The sequence below is a fragment of the Leptidea sinapis genome, chromosome 43 (assembly GCF_905404315.1).
Source record: "Leptidea sinapis chromosome 43, ilLepSina1.1, whole genome shotgun sequence".
In the NCBI taxonomy this organism is placed as follows: domain Eukaryota; kingdom Metazoa; phylum Arthropoda; class Insecta; order Lepidoptera; family Pieridae; genus Leptidea; species Leptidea sinapis.
Genome location: NC_066307.1, coordinates 1,712,012 through 1,726,168, shown reverse-complemented (window position 1 = coordinate 1,726,168; position 14,157 = coordinate 1,712,012). Strand labels below are relative to the sequence as shown.

At 34.0% G+C, this 14,157-nt stretch overlaps 1 protein-coding gene across 3 annotated transcripts in view; it reads left to right on the top strand.

The window, feature by feature from the left end:
* Positions 1-631: 631 nt before the first annotated feature.
* LOC126977052 (uncharacterized) overlaps positions 632-14,157 on the top strand; it is a 25,511-nt gene continuing 11,985 nt past the window's right edge. For 2 of the 3 annotated variants that reach the window (XM_050825717.1, XM_050825715.1), the window contains exon 1: positions 632-874. The gene's annotated coding sequence lies outside the window, so the exon portion shown is untranslated. Of the gene's footprint in view, positions 875-11,569; positions 11,717-14,157 lie in introns of those variants that run through there. The other variant, XM_050825716.1, reaches the window with a different exon arrangement.

The following is a 14,157-nucleotide window of genomic DNA, read 5'->3' as shown; positions in this document are numbered from 1 at the left end:
TTTCAAAATAAAAAATGCCTATATCATTTTAATTAAAATGTACAAATTTGCAAATTTTAAAAATTCATTACATTATAATAAATATTAAAATAGTCTCAAATAATAATTTTATTCAATTACATATTTATTAAATTTCACAGATAAATTATTTAATTGACATATTTTAAAATTTTCTTCATTGTATTTTCATATCATACTATTGATTAAATAATAAAATTAATAATAACTCATGATCATTCAATTCTAATATATTATTTTATTAGCTATCGGATTATATGGTAAGTCTATGCGCTTGCATTTTAATAGGATTTCATAAAAATATGTTTTCTTTCACTCTCTATCTCTTTCAGTCCCATTATCTCTTAATCTTATTGACAAATATAAGTGACATCTTATCAATGTACACATACTCGAGTGGTGTGGTAAGTTCGCGAATTCCACATCAACCGATTACATAGGGTCGAAATGATAAATATCCCACAGCAAAATATATAGTTTGACACTTGTGCTAGATCGCCTTGTTGAGATAGAGCGACCGTGGCATTGGTGCTGTGCGTCTCTATCGCACGTTCATTCACCCGCCGAGTGCGGAAGCGCAGGCTGCGATCAGTGTAGAGCCAGCACTCCTCGGCCGACCGCGGAAAGGACGGCTTCGACCATGAACTGTTGAGCTTATCACTTCCACGGAGCTATCGGTGCGCTACGCCTCCGACCCCCGCTCTAGCATGTATTAGTGTTTTACAGACTGAATGCAACATAGATCTCAATTTAAGACTTTTAATATTTAAGTGACGGTCCCAGTGTGGTGTAGTTTAAGTTTAGTGATTAGCTGCCTAATCTGGATTTTTAATTTTTTGGAGTTATGCTTCCAATGGTAAGTTGCATATTCATTTTAAGTTACAAATATTATATATTTATTAAATATAATACTTATTGCGCTAAATTCATTTAAAGAAGCGCCCAATATCTTACAGGAAAAAGACATCAACGCGCTTGCAATGCAGTAAGCTTTGGTTAAATATTAAGAAGAGCTACTAATTTTAATTAATAAATAATATTAATATTACTAACAAAACATATATAACAATGCATGAATACCTATTAACACACTAATGCTAGTTATAAGGTTATAAACGACAGTCAAATTAATAATAAGAAGCTTAAGTTAATCTATGCAGTATAAATTTTCGCTGGAAATTGGATTAACGTAATCTTAAAAGGTTTGCAAGTTCCATTTTGGAATCCTTTATTGTGAACTTAATTCAAATTTGCAGTTCTTCCAGGAATACATATATATTATTAATCGATTGTCACTGTTGCCAGAAAAAATTAAGAATAAGTCGATGACATGAGTTTAAGACCTGCTGCTCTAGAACCTGCAAACATATTAATATACATAATCCATTTAAATTTAATTGTTAATCCACATTTTCGTGTTTCAGTAGTCACGAAAATACGTCACATCGATATTGTAGACAAATAGGCGGGATTTTTCCCGCCTTTTGAAGCATATTTTGTATTAGATTGTTAAGAGTTCAAGTTTTAAAATAAATATTGTTTTATTTTTGAGTAATCGTAAAACACCACACCAATGGGTATTAATCGTAAATCAAAAATTTTGTATTTAAAAAAAAAGTTTCAATCAAACATTAAAAGTAGGTTATAAGTAGTATGTATGTATTTATATGATCAACCAGAGCCCAAAAGTAAAATATGTTTATAGTTTTAAGTCCCTTCCACCGGCCACATCCAGTACATTATCTAGTGTATTCACATCACAACACAAGCTGCCATTATTTTTGGCAAGTCGATGAGCAAAAACGAAACCTTGAACCGTTCGAGTTCACTCTCAAGGCTAACATTTCGCGCACGTGGTCGTGGTCCCACCACCACGGAGTTACGTAATTATATCTCCCTCCTAGTAATTACTGTTTCAACTACTCCAGTTGCCCATTTATAATTATTATTGATAAACTTTTAAGTGTCGTATGTTTTGAATCGTACGAGACGAGCATCACTAGCTTAAAGTAGAGTAGAAATATAAACTATACGACGTATTATTTTCCATGTTTTCCGGCACTGTTGGTGCTTAGTGGTATAACGTTTATGTTGTTCACAACTTATAAGTTATGGAATTTTACTTACTAAGTAATACAACGATGATATTTAAAAAAAGTCCCGTCAAGAAATACCCACATAAAGTAAGCTTTTAGAAATGTGCTTTAACTTATACATATTGAATTGTTTCTTTGTCATAATATCATTTTTGTTGGTTCATCTCTAACAACTAAATATGATGCCTTAAAATTATCAAGAATAAAAATTTTAAAGGGATTCAAAACTAAAAACGGCTTCCTTAATAAATACACATAAATATCCCACAAAATTATAATTTTAAATAATCTTGAATGTTTATGAGGAGTTTGAGCCATATTTAGTAAAAATTCAAACTTAACTTGCAAGTGACTCAAACCCAGGTTTGTATGAAACAATATAAAACCACTTATACAGATCATATATTGAAAAAGCCGATAAGGTTAAAAAACTTCCACAAACACAAGCAAAAATGGCCTTAGTAACTACTTGTTAAGATGCAAATTGGCGCGCGATTCTGTTCTGAATTCGGCAATGACACTGACTACGTCGATGATATAACAACAGGCTGACAAACCCGTGAAAACTCGGTCATTGAACCGCTGTTCGCAGTCGCGCAGTGCTTTCGCTAATGCGAATCTGTGTTTACATTCCACACCATAAAGTTGCATTTTGAATACACGCGGCGTATACTTTTATGCAATTAGGCGTTGCTCCCGAGATTTTATGACATAAGGATACTATTTTATTTGATTTTAAAATCAAACATTTGTAACTGATTTATTATTATTTTAATATAAACCTCAGACACTTTGGATTTTAAATTTGATAAGATAGATGTTTAACCCCTATGCAAGAGACTAAAGAAAAATTGTAAATCCTATAAATATTCCTAGATTTTTATTCTTTCTTATTTATATAAATGTCTCCAAGAATTCTGAGAAACAGAAATTTAGTTGGGTCAAAAAAAAGGAATCTACTTTTTCTCTCTCGCCACAGGGCGTGGGTACTTAAGTTCACTTACACTGGGAGTGCCGGAAGGTCCTTGATGGGTAGAAAGTAAATAGTTGGTACGCATGGTGTGTCGAACGCATGGCTAGGGTGAGGGGGCGGAGGGACAATGTGAGGAACCTGTTACAACGGGACCTATGCCTCCGGCGCATACGCATCTATTATGTAACCTTTTCATGCTTCGATACTTGTGTCGTATTGATTCTGTGGTATTTAACCTTTCACCTTGTACTGTCTATGATTAAAAATATCTTTATTGGAGCAATGACACATTTTTTCTCAACGCTTGTTCAATGACACTGTTTATAAACATATACGTTCACCAATTTACGATTACTCAATTTTGTTACTATTACTAGTCTAAATGTTAAAAGGACAATATTTTCTTGGTACTACTTTCTTTACATAGTGAATTCTTATGAGATACTAAAAAAAGTAAAAGAGATCTATGATAATGAGGTAAAAATTGTTTATTTCATTTGAGTGCTTGTTTTTTGAGCCACCTGTGTTTCTCACCTTCACATACCAATAATTTTACGAAAACAAGAATTTTAATATTATAATGACACATAACCAACTTATTAGCTTCATATAGCCTACATACACATAAGCATAGCATGACAAATTCACGGTACAGTGTTGAAGCACTTCCGGTGACCGTAATAAAATCAACTGGCGTCTACCATACATTCCCCTTGCACAGGTTGTATGGCGCACACCCATTTATCCACATATTTATTCAATTATTCTGATAATCATCGTATTATGCAAGAGAAAAATACTTAAGAGGGCGTCTACACGTGCGGGCTCCGAACCGTGAACCCAAGGTGCCGATGACTCTACATGACATTTGAAACAATCAATGAAACACATGTGGAGTCATAGCTTTTGTTTCTTGCATCTGTTATATGATATATCGATATTTACATCAAGAAATATATTAAAAAAAAAGCTACGTTTAAAAATCTGAATTCAAAAACTACAAAGCACAAATAATTTAATAAAGATTTAATTTTATACACTTCTTATGCAAACCTTTAATATTAATATAATACTATTAATTGTATGTGCTACATATTGATAGGTTTGAAGTAGATGCCAAGCTCTAAACAAAATAAAACTTAATATTATAAACAGCTAACTAACTGTTATGAAATAATTATATGTTCATAAAAAATACCAATCGAATTGAGAACCTCCTCCTTATTGAAGTTGGTTAAATAGATGCTTAATGATGATAATATATGATATAGCCAAGTTATTTTTTTAGCAAAACAGCTAAAATAAAAACTACATCATCTAAAATTCCCCTGGTATTAAAATACAGCATGAATTTCTAAGATTACTTTCCATTAGGTGTCCTCCAGTTTTATACAAGCTGGGAATTAATCTTAACTCCTTCATACTACTAAACCCTACCTGTGCCAAAACGAGGCTAATAAATAGAAATGAGGTTTAATAGTTAAACGATAACGTTTTTCAATTTAATGCTGCCGTGTATAAACGCGGAAGCATTAAATTGAAAAAAAAGTTCTAAAATCCCACTGGGCTCTGATTTCACCCTCGGGAGTTTTTATTGAAAGCTAACGGTATCTCGACCCGTGGATACCGTATTAAAGCCTTATAATACATGTATAAGCACATGCATCGCATAACGTGAGCAGTTCTACCTGTTACAAAAGTTTTTTCTTTATTCTCTAGGCTCGGTGGCGTTCATTGCTCTGTTGTTATGATCATTGTTATGATATAAAATATTATTTTGTTATTCTATTTATGTGATAAGGTAATATGTGTTCGAGTGGGTGGTAAAAGTTTTTCTTTATCACATTGGATATGAAGGTTTATTTTTTAAAGTAGTTTTCTTCTTTTCCCAAAATTACACCACAACCAGATTTTTCACGAAAAAAATATTGAATATTACATTGATTTATCAAAAATACTCAGTTAATAGTTGAAGTACTTATATCTAATATTTTAAGTATAAATAAGTTAGTTTATTGAAACTTTGACAATATCAACAGTTTGTGATACTCGTATAGTTCGGTTATGTATGAGTCACAACTGCGTGTAACCGTTAAGTTTTACTCAGCCTATGCTGTTGGTTATGCCATAATTTACTGGTTTTGTCGTCTTACATTTCTTTGTACGAGTTATATGTGCCTTGCTCGGATAAATATAAGCTCACTTGATGCAAGGAAATTTATTATTATAAATCCATCAATACGCATTTCAGTATTGCCGAAATTTCAAATCTACATTACACGTCTTAGCACCTCTTTTATACATACTCACACGAAAAGTTTTTTTATGTCATAACGGAAGTAAAACATGCTACGCAGAAAGATCGCGCTAAGAAGCAGAGTAATATGTCGCTCCGATCATATCGTGTGTTGTGTGCGCGCTCTATCATATTCACGGGCTTTGCGAACACAAAGTGATACATCGCTGTCGTCCATCTTACAAATATTCTAGGCGACCCGTGCAAATACTATGCATGCAATTATTCTTAAACTCAGTGGTCAGCGCCCCTTCCTTCTGAGCTGGAGGTCCCGGGTTCGAATCCCGGTAATCCCGATTCCCAGCCGTATATTTATGTATGTAAAAAATACCAATCGAATTGAGAACCTCCTCCTTATTGAAGTTGGTTAAATAGATGCTAACAATGTCTGTATTCATTTATTGTTACTATCAAAGCACAAATTTATTAAGGGCCGGTAACGTTTTTAAAATTCCTCTGGTATTAAAATACAGCATGTTTTTCTAAGATTAAAGTAATCCTTAGCCATTAGGCGTCCTCCAGTTTTATACAAGCTGGGAATTAATTTTAACTCCTTCATACTACTAATCCCAATACCTGTGGCATTACGAGCTATAAAATTCTTATTTTAAAACCTGAATAATAAATTATATTTTAATAGTTAACATTTATACGGATATATAGACTATAACAGCTGTGAGAATTAAAAAATGGAGTTATTTTGAATAATGTACGCACACTACCACAAAGTTACATACAATTCGCGAGTGCAACACGTAGCTTGCCACGTACACTAAAGTAATAAGCCTGGCCTGTTTTCATCGATTGTCTAGCAGGAAGAGGCTCTATCTAGACATATAAATTATATAAGAGCTAATCATATATCAGATATTAGTTACTACATATTCGGATTATAAAATTATTTATCTTCAACAACAGGTGCAGTAATTCCCCCAAGTCTCTTGATACTAAATCGGCAATAGAGTCTATCAATTCCATCGATTGATGCAGCAGATCTAACGGTACATCTTTAACAATAGTCCCCTTGTCCAGGCTAAAAGCTCTACCTGCTCGGCTTCGGGTAAACATTTACCACGCGTTTTTTGTTAACCATAGATAATTGAGAACCCGCATTGTCATAAATATAAGAAGATTTCTTATTGAATTTAGAATAAATTCTATTACATCTAATTACCAGCTAATTACCAAGGCAACTGTTGAAATGCAACCCAAAAATATATTTGTACCTATGGTCAAATAGACTATTCTTAATTCTTTATAAATATATTTTAGGGTACTTTTTAAATAAGTTTGTAGTGGACAGGTACTCATTAATAATAATTAAATGGCAATAAATAATTCATTATTGTAACCCACGTGTTTATAATGCGTATATAAAGTATTACTTTCATAGATTTTTTTTAATTATTAACGTTTATTACATTTCAAATGTCATTAACCTTGCCTTTAGTAAAAAAAAAATATTTTGAGTGATACATAAACAGTTCCGAGTTAGGTTGAGATAGACTTTGCTCATACTTAAATGGACTTGCCGAGTGTCGTCAAGCTCAACGTAATTTCATCTGTCAAATGGCTATAAAAACGAAATCAAAGATTATGCTAAGCTTATACTCAGCTATGTTTTACGTCAGAAAAGTCTAAATACGTCCTATAGCTTATGTCAGCCTAAGAATACGATTAATTTGAACTGGATCGTATTATAAAGAAGTGGCGAGCTACAAAGGAAAGTAAACCGTGGTTGGCGATCGATGAAAGTAAAGGCTAGCACAGACGAGAGTCCCGTTATGCGCTCGGGCTCACCTCACGGAATACTAAACGCTGACATACTACGCGGCGTTTGACCCTAGCAATGTTCTAGACGGACTTGAGGAGTTTAGCGGTTTGGCTTTTAGCGTTTAGCAGTTCGCACATATATACACCCAATTGCTATTTGCTTTGTGTAGGCTGACGAAGAAACAGTTACTTTACAATTAAGCAAACAAAACTACGGTGGTTTAAGCAAATGAACTGGCTCAATCCGATTTGTTTGTGCTATTTATGATATTTGGATGTTCGTTATTGAGTCACATTTTCTACATACATTTAGAGCGAAGACAAATCGTTCTCAATTTATAGGATTGTATAAAAAAATACCATTCTAAGAGCGAAAATATACTAAATTTGTTTAAACTGAATTTATTAATGTGTATGTTACTTTTTTACATTGGTTATAAAAGTTAAAACCAAACACTTAGTTTGTACCTATTATGAGTGAATCTTTTGCGCAAGCAATTACCGCCATAATCGAATACTTCCCAGAACATAGTAAAATATTTTAAAAGACAGTTTTTTGTTTAACGACAAGGCAACGTTTCAAACATTGCATCGCTATTGTTACATTGTTACCTTTCCTATTTTTAAAAAGGCAACATTTTTTAATTTGCACAGAAAAAATGCAATTTGTGCAAACAGCATTAGCACAAAAAATTATAAGAATATGTCGTAAACCGACCGAAAGACTTTTGTCTTCTAGCCTTTTGTTCAAACACAGTTAAATTGCACATTTGCAAAAAGTCAATTTGTTAGAGTTGTAATAAAACAGTTAATACACGCAGCTTATTGCTGGAGTAACGGTCGTCTCAAATTGTCGGTATAATATTATTTCAAAGGACATAGGCAGGACAGGACGTTGAACCTACGCAAAATTCACTGCATTGAGCTAGGTCTAGTACATGCGCGTATCCGACAACACAACGTAAAGAGAGGGAGCGCATTATTCAGCCGCGTCCCGGCTAGAGCAGGAAAAAGGAATGAATGAGAATCGAAGCCTACCCCAAGAAGGGGGAAATCGAGTTTGCCCAGGCGTGCACGCTATAGACATAAATCTATAGCAGCCATGCTCTGATAGAATCAATAATGGAAGCCAAGCTGCCATTAGATTACTGTTTCCTCATAAAATAAGTCAAAAATATAGATTAACTATTTTACGAGTAAACTAGCCTCGATTATAATACGTACTTATTATATCGTCTTAGATAAATTAGTTTATCAGAACACCCGTCTGTTAATATGTACTTCCAGATTTGCGTCCCTTTGTTAATTGGACATCGTGAGTCATAATAATCTGTATGTAATTATTGTACAGTATAAATTATACACCATTACATAATTAGAAGTGGCATTCGAAATAAATTTAAATCATTATGTTTATCATCAATATTATTTAAATATACCATGAATAAACAACACTGTATAAAGTGTACGAATAGCAATGCGAAATTATTTAATGTACAAAAAATAAATAGATAATACAATTCCAAATATGTACTTTATATATTTAACTTTTGCCGTAAGGTATTTATTATCAATCCCAATCTTAAATTTATTTCCGTCGCGAATACAAATATATGAATCTGCTAAAAGAAATGTCACCTCCTCTTAAAAAAGTAATAATTATTCTTAAACCCCTTTCAACATTATTGCTTTAATTTAAAAATTATCAGATACGTTACTTATATTAATAGTTATAAAAAAAAAATATAAAATAATATGAAGAATTGTAATATTCTTATACGTTCAATATTCTCCCAAAATCATAACCATTTTATGATATGAAAGATCTGATTCACCCGAATACTGAAATAACATAGTTCTAAATAATAATTTACCCGTACTACTTGCACCAATATTTAATATTTTAGCTTAAAATATTTCCAAAAACGTTTACCATGAGATGAAAGGCTCTGAAAGTAATGTCATCGACCCGAGTGCCGAATAGTCGCACATCTGTAGCACACGGCCGACGAACGCGGCCGGGAGGCGAGGCACTGCGAGGCCGTTCACCCCGGAACATTCAGTGTTTTGATACCACGCAAGCTCCGATGGAAAACTGCATTTTCTTTGACGCGTATCGCTTTTCACGCTCTAATTGAACACTTTTACAAGTTTTTAATTTAGAATATTACAGTGACATATTGTAGTATTACTATCAGTATTATTTATAGAAATGAACAACTACAATTAATTCCTCACAATAATTCATCATGATTACATCACAATAATTCTACATTAATTTACTTTCCATTTATGCATTGATAAACAGTAAGAGTTGCATAAAACAACCTTAAGTTTGTCCATAATATTATATAGAGACTATATTATCAAATCCAAAATAATTGTGTAATAAAATGTAAGTTACCATCTTATATAAAATTGACTCTTAATAAATATACAACAATATTACATATTCATAAAAATAATAATGAGTATATAAAATAACTACAGATTACAATTGCAATCAACATTAGAAAAAACTTTAAGTTTTTATTTGGTTTTCGTCAATTTGTTAGATGGAATACTTCACATTAACATTACAGAGAGCAAGATATATTTACTCATTGCGATAGGTCCAAAAAGCTTCTAAAACCTAAATCGATAACTGTGACAGCCAAGGATGGGCGTGTAAGGGCCAGACATTGGGGTAGGTCGGGCCTCGCAGAACAGGGTAACCGACTTGTGACGAGGAAGTGTATCTAGAATATTGTGTCTTTTGAAGATTTATTCTTCTATAAGTCTATAAATATTTAATAAAAATACGGATATTGGTAAACTATTATGTGCTTATTAAATGGTGAATTTGACCCTGCTGCTGTCAAATTAAACTGAATATCAATATATTTAGTAAATAATTCCTGTCGTTGTGTTTTGTATGTGATAATGCCTTGTTTCTCAGGAGTGGCTACGGATATGTGATAAGACTACAGGCAAAGAAATGCATATGGCTATTGCCTATATAATATCACGTTTTATTTATAATATAAATTATTTCAGTTATATAAGTAAGAAATATTTATGCACATGCACACCATAATCTAGAAGATTCTAAAATGGATTGTATATGCAATAAGATTTGACATAATGCTCAATTGTTACCATAAAAAATATCAGACTATTATGGCAACCGAAATTTAATACTTAATATTATATGTCTAAAATCATTCAATCACACATTTTAAGGAACTGAAAAGACATGAATTGATTTATGATTCGAATTCAAAGATTGAATTAAGAAGTTGGTGATTAGCATATAACAAATAGAGACAGACAATTATCTAAGTATTTGCACAGACAGATAAAACCCGTAAACAGTTTCGAGGGTGTAAATAGTGAAATCAATATTGGATAACACTAGGCAGTAGTGGGGTGCAAGTACCTCAGGGAGACAGTATGCAATGCCCTTACTACACCGTTCGATGTGATTGACATTTCCACAAAATTGCAAGCGGCAGCAATCAGCCTATCCCGCACTAAAGTTATGGTGTTGGATAAGGAAGGAAGAGCTCATGAATTAGTGCTTGCAGTCGAGATGCGCTAGTAGGGGTGCCTGTCGGCTGTGTCGACGACCCGCGAGAGTGAAAGCGTGTTCCGGGGAGGCTATAGCCGCCCGCCCGCCCTCGGCTTTCGCTACCGGTCTCACGCTAGCCGCGCGAAAACAACTAGCATAGCCTTTTCACAATTTCTTTAATTGCGAGTACTTATCAAATGAAACATTACGCTGCTACAGGTAATGTTTCATTTGATGTTTCATTAGTTACAATCCAGCCTGATAGTAAAATTACGTTGCTGAAAGCGTAAGTTCTTGCGTATGAATAGCATGTAAATATAATATGTAGCGTTAAGGAAATGAGTATTATAAGTGTATAAAGTGATGTGATTATTAATATGTTGACGGTACCGTAGTCGGAGAGTTGGTATCGGGAGCACGGTCAGGGCGCCGCCACACTTCGCGGCTACAATACGGAAGTAGTGAACTTGACTGCAGCGCTGCGCCGGGCGCAGTGCGTCCTCTCCCGCTCTTCTCCAATTAGAGAGCACTAGGCGCAAACGTGACGTACTCACTGCACTCGCTGTCAAATTCGTCCGCATTCTCCGTTCCGAGCCGCTTTCATCGTCGCTGCACTTATCGAAACGAGACGCGAATATGTGTGTCGGTTGCATTCTTGCCGTAAAGTGCATCTAGGTCGGTCGGCGTAGAGTCGGGCTTGCGGCGCTCCGCGGCCGGTCGTGAGCCAGCTCGCCAGTGTTGCGTAATGCGCCCGGAGCGGCGGCCCCGAGTGAGCTCCCCGGCACGTCCCGGCTTCCAGCAGGAAGTATCCCGCGACAGTCGCCAGACATGAGACCTGCGCGCTGCCTGCCCCCGCTCGTACCCTTGCTCACGCTCCGTATTCTCCTGGAGTACATCAAATCGCTCGACATTGCCCTAGCATCCTAGGAAAAGTCAAAACACTTCCAAAGTTACTCCCGATTTCCAAATATGTTATAGTTTTTAGAAGACTCCGAACAATGGCCTCGATTGTAAGTATTAATAATCTAGGCACATTACTGCATATAAGTTTATTTTTGTAGTCATAAAAAATATTTTTGGTAGTATTTAATATAGAATAGCTATCGTAATTTCAAATATTTCAAAAAATATTATATTTCATTATTTTGACTTTAAATCCCTCCTCCTTTTTTTATAAAAATAATTTTTGTAAGCCTACTGTCTAAATCTTAGTAAACATGTTTTGTTTGTGTTAAGTTTCAACCAAACATTAGACTAGCACAAAATTTGCAATAATTTTATGTTTCACAAGCTATTCATATTTATCAAGGGAAAATCTTTATAAGTTTTAGCCATACACCTTAATTATTTCTTAATACTTTATTGCGATTAAAAGCAACCAACAGGATTGCAACAATGAGTTAAAGTTACTTTAATGATTCACAAGTTTTATAATTAATATGAAAATTTTCATTAGTAGCAATGAAAATTATGGCAATCATAAGTTTATGATTTCGATAGTCAGATCTATTTGCGGTAGAAACAGCGACGTATTAAATTATTATTAGAGCGCAAGGTTAGGTTTCCGTTGTCGTCTAGTATTGATACATGTAGTATTATCATGGTCATTCTTACAAAATCATTTGCGTCAATTGTCTTGAAATCTTGATTTTTGTCAAATATTGACGAAGCTTTGCTATCGTGTCCTTTATACGAAACTCGATCTTGGTGGCATTATAAATTCTCTAACTGAAATTATATTATCAAAGTGACCTTAGCAAATAAAACAGATTTTTTTGCTTAAGCCAAGTGCAAAGCGTAAAAATACAATTATTATACAGACGCAAAAAGATACTAAATATATTATCATAATATTTTAACGTAAGACTAAGACTAGACAAATGTGTTTTCCGTATTTTACTAATACCCTGAAAAATATAACGGATCGCTCTTCCACTAATTAATTATCAGTTTAATGGAATCATCAAATATTAAATTTTAGATACTTAAAGAAGATTTATACTAAAATGTATATGTTAGCTCTTTTAACAACTTATTTTTATGGATAATATGTATATTTCTCAAATATAATGTTAAAACATAGATAATTAATACGTCTAGATATTATTATTTATTAACTTCTTGCCTTGCACAACCTGTATGTGGAATCAATTTCCGGCTGCAGTTGTCCTGAACCGATATGGACGAGTCAGCGACTTGCAAGCATAGAGCTTACTTCGACCTTAAAGGACGACAATCCATCTCTTGAACCCTGGTTTTGCGGAAGTTAAAAGCGGTTATCTCACCACTTTCTATTACGTGAGTCCCTTGCGCATTTGCCCCCTCTTGCATAAAATAATATTATTGCAGACATCTGACATAAAAATTTAATTCGAACATTATTCCAGCTTCACAATTTTTGGAAGTTGTGGCACTTGAAGCTGTGCCTAGAGAGTAAACGCCTTTGGCGCTCTTAACCCCACGGCTGAAATTTGGTTACATTCCTAGATAAGGGGGAGTTAATTTAAGAGAATCAATTATGTAGATGGTAAGCGATATTAATTAAAAAGTATTCAATTTTTATAAAAACGAACGTCATATTATATTTAAGAAACAAATTATTTAGAATATTCATTTACTGTATATAAATTATTATATAATATTAGTATCGCAATAGTTAGCGCAGTCGGTGCATCGCTGCGCAAAGGGCAAGTTCAAGCGCGATCGGCGATGCGCTACGAACACCGCCAAGGTTATTTCCTAGTACGCGCGGCGACCGATGACGATACACATTCTATGTTCGTTTACTAATAAATAATACTTTAATACCAGGTTTATATAAACGTTTTATTTGACGTTTACTGTTGATTATAAAAAGCATAACTATACTATACGACCCACTTCAATAGAGGAGATTCTCAATTCGTCGGTATTTTTTTATGTTTGTTACCTCAGAACATTCGACGGGGTGAACCTATTTTGATAGTTCTTATTTTATTAGAAAGCTGGTGCTTCCCGTGTAGTCCCATTTCCAATTAAGTCCAGTTCTGACAGTGGCATCCATGTGAAAATCATAAAAGTCTTAAATTTGCATTAAGTATGTAGCCGATAAACGAACGAAAACTCAATAGCACTCCAACCGATTTCGATGATGATTTTTATTGCAAAGTATATACTTCAAGGGTATTTTGGTGAAAGTTTTATTAGGTTCTGACAATAGTCTCCATGACAAAGTAACGTAACTCTTCAATTCTAAGGAGCAAATTATTGATACTCAGCCGAATCTTTTATATGCCATCTGCATATTTGAGTCACCTACCGTAACGTTGTTATGGTCAAGTAATTGTCGTAGTCGAATATGATGATCAATGGAACTCCTTAGAGGCTTACAGTAAGGGATAAATGGTCTGTGGCAGACTTTGTCTTTTTATCAAATTGCAATACGCTTGCTTTCGTTGCTGCATTGCAACAT